The 12407-nt window shown below is 55.1% G+C and overlaps 1 protein-coding gene, 1 non-coding gene and 1 pseudogene across 2 annotated transcripts in view; 2 read left to right on the forward strand and 1 right to left on the reverse strand.

Annotated features, from left to right (window-relative positions):
- The window catches only part of LOC146809656 (sulfotransferase 2B1-like), a 710434-nt gene that overhangs the window by 685724 nt on the left and 12303 nt on the right, over positions 1-12407 (reverse strand). The window lies entirely within an intron of this gene.
- LOC146809658 (5.8S ribosomal RNA) lies at positions 6331-6481 on the forward strand. Its single transcript, XR_014967054.1, has one exon. It is a non-coding gene; the product is annotated as a 5.8S ribosomal RNA (ribosomal RNA).
- The window catches only part of LOC146809659 (28S ribosomal RNA), a 9293-nt pseudogene continuing 3779 nt past the window's right edge, over positions 6894-12407 (forward strand).

The following is a 12407-nucleotide window of genomic DNA, read 5'->3' on the forward strand; positions in this document are numbered from 1 at the left end:
CACTGGTTACAGTCATCCTACCCTTCAGGTCAGGCTGATCCTGAACCTGGCCTTCCAACCTCCGGCCTAGAACCTTTGGTGGAATAATCGCCTGGCACTCCAGGACTTCTGGGGATTTACACTCCATCCCCCTGAGGCTAACAAACGACACATATGTCGTGTGACTGTCTGTCTGGCGCGGATCTCCCGTTCCCTGTCCACCTGACAGTGCGCAGAGATCCCCCAGAACAGAAGTGGTGTCACCATGGTCACTACACGGGATCCTAGCCCAACTGGGTAGTCCCTGACCCACCGGCTCTTCCACTGGGAAACTCATCCCCCAATCACTCCTCACACTGGACTCCTGTACCCTCCCTACCGGAGCGGTACTGCCAGACTCTAGAACCACAGGAGCTCTGTTTACAGGCGCTCCAGGTACTCTACTCACTAAGAGATCTTCCTCAAGTGGAGTACCAGGACAGCCTAGGTCCCCAACTTGGTGTTCCCTCATGAAACCATCCAAGTCCTGAGGCAGGGTTTTGTGCGTCTGGGGACCCTCGGTCACCCACTTACTCCCGCTCCACTGAGCCAGGCCGTAAGCCCCTACACCCTCCTCGCTATCCTGGGACCTAGCTGGGCTACACTGAGCCTCTTCCACCACGCTGGGCTGGAAGATACCTGAACCACTACTTTTGGATTCACTCCCTAATGACTCTAGAGAACCTCTGGCACTTTCCCAGCGCTCTGCTTCATCTGCAAGCTCACATGGCTCAGACAATACACACCCCAACAGGTGTTGGCGCAACCCCGGCACACAACAACTGAGCAGGTGTTCTTTGAGAACCAGATTACACAGTATATCAAAATCACTTGTTGTGGGAATCCAATCAAACATTGCATCCTCACATCCATCCACAAACTCCTCCCAAGTCTGGTGAGACAGTTTCCAACTGCCCCTGAATTTTAACCTTAACTCCTCCTCCTGGGAAACAGGTACCAGACTGGGGGAACTGGGACGTCCTGCACTGGACTGTATTTTGCTGCCACCACTGGACTCTACCCTCCCTGGGGAGCCCAGAAAATTAAAACTGCGTGCAGGGGATAGTCTACCCTCCAGAGCTACTTTGCCTCTGGTGGAGGCCCTCTCAGCCTCCTCTATCCTCTCCTGCGCCAAGACCCTCTCAGTCTCTAGCTGTTGCTTCTTGACCTCCAGCTGTGCCATAGCCTGGGCATGCTCTAACCTGAGCTTCTCTAACGTCAGCTGGTGCTCCCTTTCTTTCCTCCTATCTTCCCACTCCTCTGGGGACAGGGAAAGGGATGAGGTGCTGCCTCCTACGCTGGACCCAGCAAGGGACTCCCTACCTATGGGGTCCTCACTCTCTACTGGCGTCCAGGTACTGTCATCTTCTTTCTCCTCTTCTGAATCCTCAGTGCTCCCCACAGACCCACCACCCTCCAGGTGTGAGGCCCAGGCCCTTTCCGTACTGCGCTCAGGATCCCAATGACCCTTTTGCCATAGGAACAGGTGGTCCCTAAGTTCGTACAGAGTGTCTGACTCTCTCACCCCTAAACCTCTCTCTCTACAGGACCTTTCCAACTCCTGCCTACTGTGCCCAAACAGATCACACAGATCAAAAGCAGGCTCCATTCTGGCGGACGTTCTGGTGAAAGGATTACACAGGGAACCTAGGGGTCTGAGCTTAACAGGAGCACACAATTCGCAAAAAGGGTTCAGCAAGCTCTCTATCCCAGAGAACTCACACTCACTTGCCTAGTGCCATGCACCATTCATCCACACACAACCCTCCCCTCGGACTGGTAAGGCAGTTTCTACCACCCCTGATTCCTCAACCTGAGCACACGTGACACAGGTACCAAACTCTGGGCGCAGGGCGGGGAACAAATGTACTGGACACTATTATGCTTCCACCACTGGATCCCACCCTCTGGTGAATCCAGAAAACACAATGCACTTAGGGGGATGATCTACCCTCCCGAGCTAGGGACACCTAACTCACAGTGCACAAGAAACACATTTCCAAAGAAATGACAAAAACAAACTTAGCACAATAATCCCTATACCATGTGATTTTCTAAATGCAGAGTTTTGTGGTGCAGCCAGTTGCTGCTGTGGTACAGCGCAAACGCAAGTCCAAATCCCACCGCTGCCACCAATGTTAGAAATGGGATTTCTGGTTGGCTAAGGCTTGCGCCAAAGTCAGGCAGAAACCACCACTCTAGTCAGGGCAAGGAAGTTACACGCCAAAGATAACCCCTGCTCACCCCCTTGGTAGCTTGGCACGAGCAGTCAGGCTTATCTCTGAGGCAATGTGTAAAGCGTTTGCGCGCGCACCCAGCAACAACACCCAAGGCCCACCACAAAGGAAACTCCACACAAGGTATTATATAAAAATAGCCTTTGTATTATACCACAACACATTAGATAATATTCACACAATGTACACTGTGCAAACTGGCACGGGGCAGAATTTTACAAGGGATTATATGTACAGGGGACAGGGCCACATGGACCACTGTCAGGAATTAGCACTTTTAGAACGTAGCACTTAGAACATAGGAATAATACTTTAGAACATAGCACATACAATCACTGTAGCACTAAATAACACATGTAGCGCACAACCAGTAACTACTGGTAACAGGTAAGTACCACCTACGCAACCCTAACCACCTTAGGAAAATATTGCGCAGGGAACCAGGACTTCACTAGCACCACCTGTACTAGGAAAAAACAACCACCTAAGTATCACAATACCTGTAGGGGTAAAAGCACATTACACATGACGCATAAAGCACATTCAGAGGTGTAGGAAAGGAAAACACATGATGCATAAAAACACATTCAGCGGTGTAAGAACAAGGCACATGACGCATAAAAACACATTCAGAGGTGCAGGGTAGGAACAACAGCGCAAAGCTCACATTTGCCACCACCTGTGGCAGTCCCTAGGCCAACTGGCCTTGGTGGGGCTAGGACGCCCTGTGTCCCAGTAAGGACAGGGGAAGACTGCGCAGGAGGCGCAGTCCAAAATGCAGAGTCAGGGCAAGACTGCGCACGCAGTCAGCGCAAAGCGCAACGGGCCCCCAACCTAAACGTAGCAGCTGCCCACTAAGTGCTGGGCAGCTGTGGAACTGAACTGGGGCACCACTGTGCCTTGAACACCAGTATCGCAGTCACGTGGGGGCCTCTCTGGGCTCTCTAATACAAACAGTGCGCCTTTTTGGAGCCTCGGGGCTCTAAACAACAACCAAAGCCCCGTAGAGCCTCTGTGGCTCTGTAAACTAATGTGGGGCAAGGTGGGAGTTGCCCGCTGCCATCTGGGGCCACTCAAACACGGAAGAAATGCCCCTGTAACGTTGGAGCCCTCTAGGCTCGAGAAATAATGCCCCCGACGTTTGAGCGTCTAGCGCTCTAGGTACTCATGCCCCCTTTGAGCCTCACGGGGCTCTGTGCTGGAACCTCACGGGGCTCTGTGGTACCAAGGCCTCTGCGGGGGCGGCCGGGTGCTCTCTCGAGTGTCGCCCCCGTCGGAGCAGCCTGCCACGGCGGCGCTGCTGGGGGGGGAAGCAGGGGGGGCGGAGACCACTACCCCAGGGAGTCCCGCTTACCTGGGACTCCCGCGTTGTCTCCGCCGGCTTCCTCCGGGCGGTGCTCCACGCGGGGCTCTCCTGTTGAGTCCTGCAGGGCTCTCTTCTCTTCCAGCCAGTGCAGGAGCGCGGGGTAGGCTCCCGTAGCTTCCTGCGTCAGAGTCCCGCCCCCGTCCCAACGAAGGCCGCCTGACTTCCGGCCGAAGCCCGGCTGCGGCGGTGATTTTCACAGCGGCAACGAGGGGTAGGCTCCCTCTGTAGATGCGATATATGGCGGGGTGGGCACCCGCCGTAAGATAAAAACAATAAGCGGGGTGGGCACCCGCCAACGACCACGGCAATGCGGGGGGGGCACCCGCTTCAAATCCGGCAAAAGCGGGGGAATCCCTCCGTCGGGGTTCCCTCAATTATCGCAGCGCCGCGCTACAATGAAGGCGCTCTTCAGGGAAAGCGCTTCTCAATGCTGGGGTCCCAATTAAAGCGCTCCTAGCGCTATAAATCAAATAAAAGCGCTCCCAGGTGCTTTGGGGAGAAGGAAAATGTCCTGCAAAGTTCAGGAAGGTAGGCAGGGGGCAAGGCTGGGCCAGGGGCCAGCTCACTGGGCCCTCCAGGCAGGAAGGCAGTCCTAAGTGGCGGTTCCTCCTGGCCTCCAGCAGCAGCAGCCCGCCTTAGCTTGGATCCTGGAGGAGAACAACTCTGTGGGGACGCAGCCCCATTTTTATACAACTTTCCCCTTTGTTCTGGGTTCAGGGTGAGGGGGAAAACCAGTCGCAGCTGGTTGGGGAGCACCCTTGATGTGCTCAGCCCCTCACTCTATTCACTGGCAGGGCTAGGGTCATCAGTCGCACCACAGGGGGCGGAGCCAGCCTTGTGTGGGGAAAGCCCTGCCCTATTCAGGTCCAAGGTGCACTCCTCCCCAGCCATCAGCATGCTAATCTCACACTCACCACTGGGGCAGACCCAACCAGACTCCTGGAGCCAGGATCACCAGCCAGCTCCAGCCAATCACACGCCAGACACACTTTACACTAATATGCCAACTCCTAGAAGTGGCACTTCCGCACATGACATAATCACGCATTATATATCATTGCGAAGCATTCGATCAACCGAGTCCGCACATACCAAACTCGAGCCTGCACACCCCACGCATCAGGAACTACCAGGGACACATACATTCCCCATGCATTCCTATGGGAGGGCAGGCCTATCTCACCACATGCACTCAGAGGGCGCACGCACTTTACTCTGGGACACAGGGAAAGTGCGCAGAAACCAAAAATCACTACCACCAGGTCACCAATAAAGCAAAAAAGTTCAGGGGTGAACCTGCCAGAAGGGCCAAGTCTAACAGTGGTGGTGCATGGCCGTTCTTAGTTGGTGGAGTGATTTGTCTGGTTAATTCTGATAATGAACGAGACTCCTCCATGCTAACTAGTTACGCGACCCCCAGTGGTCGGCGTCTAACTTCATAGAGGGATAAGTGGCGTTCAGCCACACAAGAGCAATAACAGGTCTGTGATGTCCTTGGATGTCCAGGGCTGCACACGCACTACACTGAATGAATCAGTATGCGTCTATCCTACGCCGACAGGTGCGGGTAACCTGCTGAACCCCGTTTGTAATACAGATTGGGGATTGCAATTATTTCCCATGAACGAGGAATTCCCAGTAAGTGCGTATCATAAGCTTGCGCTGATTAAGTCCCTGCCCTTTGTACACACCACCTGTTGCTACTACTGATTGGATGGTTTAATGAGGTCCTCGGATCGGCCCCTCCGGGGTGGGCAACGGACCTCGCGGAGCGCAGAGAAGACGATCAAACTTGACTAACTAGAGGAAGTAAAAGTCGTAACAAGGTTTCCGGAGGTGAACCTGCGGAAGGATCATTAACGGCAGAGCGGCCTGAGTGACAGACTGCACCAGCGCGAAGCCCTCGGCTGCCTCCTGCAACCACACACCGTAGGCACAGGGTCCGGCCCTGACCTGGCGGGCCCTGGCTGGTGGAGCGGTCTGCGGCTGCATGGGGCGCTTGGGTGAGGACCGGGACTTCGGCAGGCCTCTTCCACCAGGGAGGACCCGACTGACACGCAAGGGACCGGGTGCGGCACTTGTCCCTCTCTGGGAGGCTCACAGCAGTAGGCCCTCCCGAGATGGAACCCAAGCTCACCATGCATGACCCCCGAGGTGGGGGGAAACCGAATGGCAGTGCATAATCGGGCTGGTACCACCCCCCCTCGAAAGGCCCTGAAGCTGGCTGGGCCCTCTGGTGCCCCACTGTCCCGGCCCCACCGGGACCCAGGCGACCAAGGAGTGGCCTCTTATGAAGGCTTATGATGGGACTGTCTGGCGACGGATGGCTGAAGTGCAGGTGGAGCGACCCTCCCTTTTTGCCAGGTACCCGGTTTGACCCGGTCCAGTGCGGCCGGTCCGAGGGTTTTGAAGACTCGCGTGGTCCCTCCCGGTTACTCTGGGAGGGACCTGCGGCAGTGGGGCTGACTGCTCCTGTCGCACTGGTAGCCCCCTTCTCTCCCTACGGGTGGGTGGGTGGGGGGGGGACTTCCAGGTCGAGTGCCTGGTAATGTTATTTTTCTCGCAATGGTGCAGTTTGATTCCCAGAGGGGAAGCCTTGAACGGGGCACCTGGGCCGTCAGGCCGCACAGGCGGTGGACGGATGGCATCTCCTTCCTGCTGCCTCTCCTGCACCCGCAGGTGGCCGAACGTTTTCGAAAAGTTGCCTGTGACTCTTGGCGGTGGATCACTTGTATCACGCGTCGATGAAGAACGCAGCTAGCTTTGAGAATTAGTGTGAAGTGCAGGACACATTGATCATCGACACTGCGAACGCACCTTGCGGCCCAGGGTTCCCGGGGCTACACCTGTCTGAGGGTCACTCAATCGCCCTAGGGCTTCCCCGGGATGCAGCTGGGGCTCTCGCAGGGTTAGCTCTGCTTCCCTTCATCCCCCTACAAAATCAGGCCCCCGATCGCCCGTGGCAGGGTCCCTCACCGGGTCCTGCCGCGGAGGTACGCTGCCGGTGTGCCTGGCCCCCGAGAAGGTGTCTGGTGACTGGTCAGCCCCGGGCCCATCCCGGGGTGCCAGGATGCGTGCCGCTCGTGGCTGTCTGTGGTATCCCACCGGTGCCCACTTCTGTGGCCGGCTTCCCGGAGAGGGCTAACCCCCTCCAGATCTGATCTGGGGAAAGAGGGCGTGCGCGCTGCCAGGACGACAGGCCCCTGCTCCGGCAGGTGCCTGGCCTCCCCCGGCAGCTCCCCCCCGACGCTTCGGCATTTTTCTTCCGACTACGACCTCAGATCAGATGTGGCGTCCTGCTGAATTTAAGCATATTACTAAGCGGACGAAAAGAAACTAACCAGGATTCCCCCAGTAACGGCAAGTGAAGAGGGAAGAGCCCAGCGCTGAATACCCGCCGGCGGCAGACACGGAAAATGTGGCATACAGAAGACCGACTCCCCGGCGTCGGTAAGGGGGCCCAAGTCATTCTGACCGAGGCTCACCCGGCAGATGGTGTTAGGCCGGTAGCGGCCCCCAGCACTCCGGGATCGGGTCTTCTCGGAGTCGGGTTACTCGGGAATACAGCCCAAAGCGGGTGGTAAACTCCATCTATGGCTAAATACGGGTACGAGAATGATAGCCAACAAGTACCATAAGGGAAAGTTGAAAAGAACTTTGAAGAGAGAGTTTAAGAGGACGTGAAACCGTCGAGAGGTAAACGGGTGAGGTCCGTGGAGGATTCAACACGGCGGGAAGGTTGGTGGCCTGGGAGTTCCGGATCCCCTCCGCGGGACCCCAAGCCCGTCTCACCTGCTCCGTCGAGGAGATGGAGCATGAGTGTGTGTGATAGGACCTGTAAGATGGTGAACTATGCCTGGGCAGGGCGAAGCCAGAGGAAACTCGGGTGGAGGTCCGTAGTGATCCTGATGTGCACATCGGTCGTACGACCTGGGTATAGGGGCGAAAGACTAGTCTAACCATCTAGTAGCTGGTTCCCTCCGAAGATTTCCTCAGGGTAGCTGGTGCTCGGAGCCCCCAATTTATATGGTAAAGCGAATGATTAGAAGTCTTGGGGCCGAAGCTATCTCAACCTATTCTCAAACTTTAAATGGGTAAGAAGCCCAGCTCACTGGCGTGGAGCCGGGCATGGAATGCGAGTGCCTAGTGGGCCAATTTTGGTAAGCAGAACTGGCGCTGGGGGATGAACCAAACGCCGGGTTAAGGCGCCCGATGCCAATGCTCATCAGACCCCAGAAAAGGTGTTGGCTGATATAGAGCGTTACAACAAACAAATGATGGACGGAATGCTGACAATGCATACATTCTCCCCCAGTCAAGAGATCTGGGTTAAATCCATCGTTCTTTTGCCCACTACACCACCCCAGTTCAGACATGGCCATATGCAAATCAGTCTTGACCCTGTGCCTCATGGGAACAGTCCAGCCCGAACTGCCAAGCCATGTCTTCCCTGGACCGGAATCAAGCATCCTAGGACCGGTTTCTGGCTATCAGCCGTCATCAGCCAGGATAGCTTGACTCCAGTGGCGTAGTGAGCACGGGTCCCACGTCTGGGAATACCCATCCCACTTAGGGCGAAAAGCGTTACAACAAACAAATGATGGACGGAATGCTGACAATGCATACATTCTCCCCCAGTCAAGAGATCTGGGTTAAATCCATCGTTCTTTTGCCCACTACACCACCCCAGTTCAGACATGGCCATATGCAAATCAGTCTTGACCCTGTGCCTCATGGGAACAGTCCAGCCCGAACTGCCAAGCCATGTCTTCCCTGGACCGGAATCAAGCATCCTAGGACCGGTTTCTGGCTATCAGCCGTCATCAGCCAGGATAGCTTGACTCCAGTGGCGTAGTGAGCACGGGTCCCACGTCTGGGAATACCCATCCCACTTAGGGCGAAAAGCGTTACAACAAACAAATGATGGACGGAATGCTGACAATGCATACATTCTCCCCCAGTCAAGAGATCTGGGTTAAATCCATCGTTCTTTTGCCCACTACACCACCCCAGTTCAGACATGGCCATATGCAAATCAGTCTTGACCCTGTGCCTCATGGGAACAGTCCAGCCCGAACTGCCAAGCCATGTCTTCCCTGGACCGGAATCAAGCATCCTAGGACCGGTTTCTGGCTATCAGCCGTCATCAGCCAGGATAGCTTGACTCCAGTGGCGTAGTGAGCACGGGTCCCACGTCTGGGAATACCCACCCCACTTAGGGCGAAAAGCGTTACAACAAACAAATGATGGACGGAATGCTGACAATGCATACATTCTCCCCCAGTCAAGAGATCTGGGTTAAATCCATCGTTCTTTTGCCCACTACACCACCCCAGTTCAGACATGGCCATATGCAAATCAGTCTTGACCCTGTGCCTCATGGGAACAGTCCAGCCCGAACTGCCAAGCCATGTCTTCCCTGGACCGGAATCAAGCATCCTAGGACCGGTTTCTGGCTATCAGCCGTCATCAGCCAGGATAGCTTGACTCCAGTGGCGTAGTGAGCACGGGTCCCACGTCTGGGAATACCCATCCCACTTAGGGCGAAAAGCGTTACAACAAACAAATGATGGACGGAATGCTGACAATGCATACATTCTCCCCCAGTCAAGAGATCTGGGTTAAATCCATCGTTCTTTTGCCCACTACACCACCCCAGTTCAGACATGGCCATATGCAAATCAGTCTTGACCCTGTGCCTCATGGGAACAGTCCAGCCCGAACTGCCAAGCCATGTCTTCCCTGGACCGGAATCAAGCATCCTAGGACCGGTTTCTGGCTATCAGCCGTCATCAGCCAGGATAGCTTGACTCCAGTGGCGTAGTGAGCACGGGTCCCACGTCTGGGAATACCCATCCCACTTAGGGCGAAAAGCGTTACAACAAACAAATGATGGACGGAATGCTGACAATGCATACATTCTCCCCCAGTCAAGAGATCTGGGTTAAATCCATCGTTCTTTTGCCCACTACACCACCCCAGTTCAGACATGGCCATATGCAAATCAGTCTTGACCCTGTGCCTCATGGGAACAGTCCAGCCCGAACTGCCAAGCCATGTCTTCCCTGGACCGGAATCAAGCATCCTAGGACCGGTTTCTGGCTATCAGCCGTCATCAGCCAGGATAGCTTGACTCCAGTGGCGTAGTGAGCACGGGTCCCACGTCTGGGAATACCCATCCCACTTAGGGCGAAAAGCGTTACAACAAACAAATGATGGACGGAATGCTGACAATGCATACATTCTCCCCCAGTCAAGAGATCTGGGTTAAATCCATCGTTCTTTTGCCCACTACACCACCCCAGTTCAGACATGGCCATATGCAAATCAGTCTTGACCCTGTGCCTCATGGGAACAGTCCAGCCCGAACTGCCAAGCCATGTCTTCCCTGGACCGGAATCAAGCATCCTAGGACCGGTTTCTGGCTATCAGCCGTCATCAGCCAGGATAGCTTGACTCCAGTGGCGTAGTGAGCACGGGTCCCACGTCTGGGAATACCCATCCCACTTAGGGCGAAAAGCGTTACAACAAACAAATGATGGACGGAATGCTGACAATGCATACATTCTCCCCCAGTCAAGAGATCTGGGTTAAATCCATCGTTCTTTTGCCCACTACACCACCCCAGTTCAGACATGGCCATATGCAAATCAGTCTTGACCCTGTGCCTCATGGGAACAGTCCAGCCCGAACTGCCAAGCCATGTCTTCCCTGGACCGGAATCAAGCATCCTAGGACCGGTTTCTGGCTATCAGCCGTCATCAGCCAGGATAGCTTGACTCCAGTGGCGTAGTGAGCACGGGTCCCACGTCTGGGAATACCCATCCCACTTAGGGCGAAAAGCGTTACAACAAACAAATGATGGACGGAATGCTGACAATGCATACATTCTCCCCCAGTCAAGAGATCTGGGTTAAATCCATCGTTCTTTTGCCCACTACACCACCCCAGTTCAGACATGGCCATATGCAAATCAGTCTTGACCCTGTGCCTCATGGGAACAGTCCAGCCCGAACTGCCAAGCCATGTCTTCCCTGGACCGGAATCAAGCATCCTAGGACCGGTTTCTGGCTATCAGCCGTCATCAGCCAGGATAGCTTGACTCCAGTGGCGTAGTGAGCACGGGTCCCACGTCTGGGAATACCCATCCCACTTAGGGCGAAAAGCGTTACAACAAACAAATGATGGACGGAATGCTGACAATGCATACATTCTCCCCCAGTCAAGAGATCTGGGTTAAATCCATCGTTCTGATATAGAGAGCAGGACGTTGGCCGAGGAAGTTGGAATCTGCTAAGGAGTGTGTAGCAACTCACCTGCCCAATCAACTAGCCCTGAAAATGGTTGGCGCTGGAGCATTAGGCCCATACCCGGCCGTCGCCAACGCTGAGAGCTGTCGGGGCTAAGCCGCGATGAGTAGGAGGGCCGTTGTTGTGCGCATGGAAGCCCGGGGCTAGGACCCGGGTGGAGCCGCTGCAGGTGCAGTTCTTGGTGGTAGTAGCAAATATTCAAACGAGAACTTTGAAGGCTGAAGTGGAGAAGGGTTTCATGTGAACAGCAGTTGAACATGGGTCAGTCGGTCCTAAGAGATGGGCGAGCGCTGTTCGGAAGGGACCGGTGATGGTCTCCGTTGCCCTCGGCCGATCGAAAGGGAGTCGGGTTCAGATCCCCGAACCCAGAGTGGCGAAGATGGGTGCCCTCATGGCGTCCAGTGCGGTAATGCAAACGATCCCAGAGAAGCCGGCGGGAGCCCCGGGGAGAGTTCTCTTTTCTTTGTGAAGGGCAGGGCGCCCTGGAATGCGTTCGCCCCAAGAGAGGGGCCCGAGCCTTGGAAAGCGTTGCGGTTCTGGCGGCATCTGGTGAGCTCTAGCTGGTCCTTGAAATTCCGGGGGAGATGGTGTAAATCTCGCGCCGGGCCGTACCTATATCCGCAGCAGGTCTCCAAGGTGAACAGACTCTGGCATGTTGGAACAATGTAGGTAAGGGAAGTCGGCAAGTCAGATCTGTAACTTCGGGATAAGGATTGGCTCTAAGGGATGGGTTGGTAGGGCTGGGGTGCAAAGCGGGGCTGGGCACGTGCCGCGGCTGGACAAGGTGCCTCCCTCCAGGGTGGCAGCAACTCTGGACGTGAGCCAGGCCTTTCCTGTGGATCGCCCCAGCTGCGGTGGTCGCCTCTCTCCGTGCCCCCTCCCTGGGGGCGGGGGGCCGGAGTTCTGCCTCGGCCGGCACCTAGCAGCTGACTTAGAACTGGTGCGAACCAGGGGAATCTGACTGTAATTAAAACAAAGCATCGCGAAGGCCCAAGGCGGGTGTTCACGCGATGTGATTTCTGCCCAGTGCTCTGAATGTCAAGGTGAATAAATTCAATGAAGCGCAGGTAAAAGGCAGGAGTAACTATGACTCTCTTAACCTATTCTCAGTAGTAGTGGCTTTTACCTCCCAGTGGTCCCGCCAATAACGGCCTCTTTAGTGCTAGACTCTGCGTAGAGAAGTCTACCGAGAAAGGCCAAACAAGGTTCTATCATGGCAGCGAGCGTGATAGTGAGAAGTGGCGAGGCAAGCAAACACAATTCCAGATGGGGTAGTTCCTGGAGAATAAAAACCCCGCTAAGATGGCGTAAGGAGGTGCTGTCTTTTCCAGAAATCATTAACCTCCTCACCGAATCTGACAAACCAGCAACCGTTTCAAATAATGCAACAAGCAACAACGATTCAGATCATGATATAGGCCTTAGTTAACCCTCCGAAGCAGAAGAAGACACAACAGTAGACCTCAGCGAAACCAT

The sequence above is a fragment of the Triturus cristatus genome, chromosome 7 (genome assembly GCF_964204655.1).
Source record: "Triturus cristatus chromosome 7, aTriCri1.1, whole genome shotgun sequence".
Taxonomy (NCBI): Eukaryota; Metazoa; Chordata; class Amphibia; order Caudata; family Salamandridae; genus Triturus; species Triturus cristatus.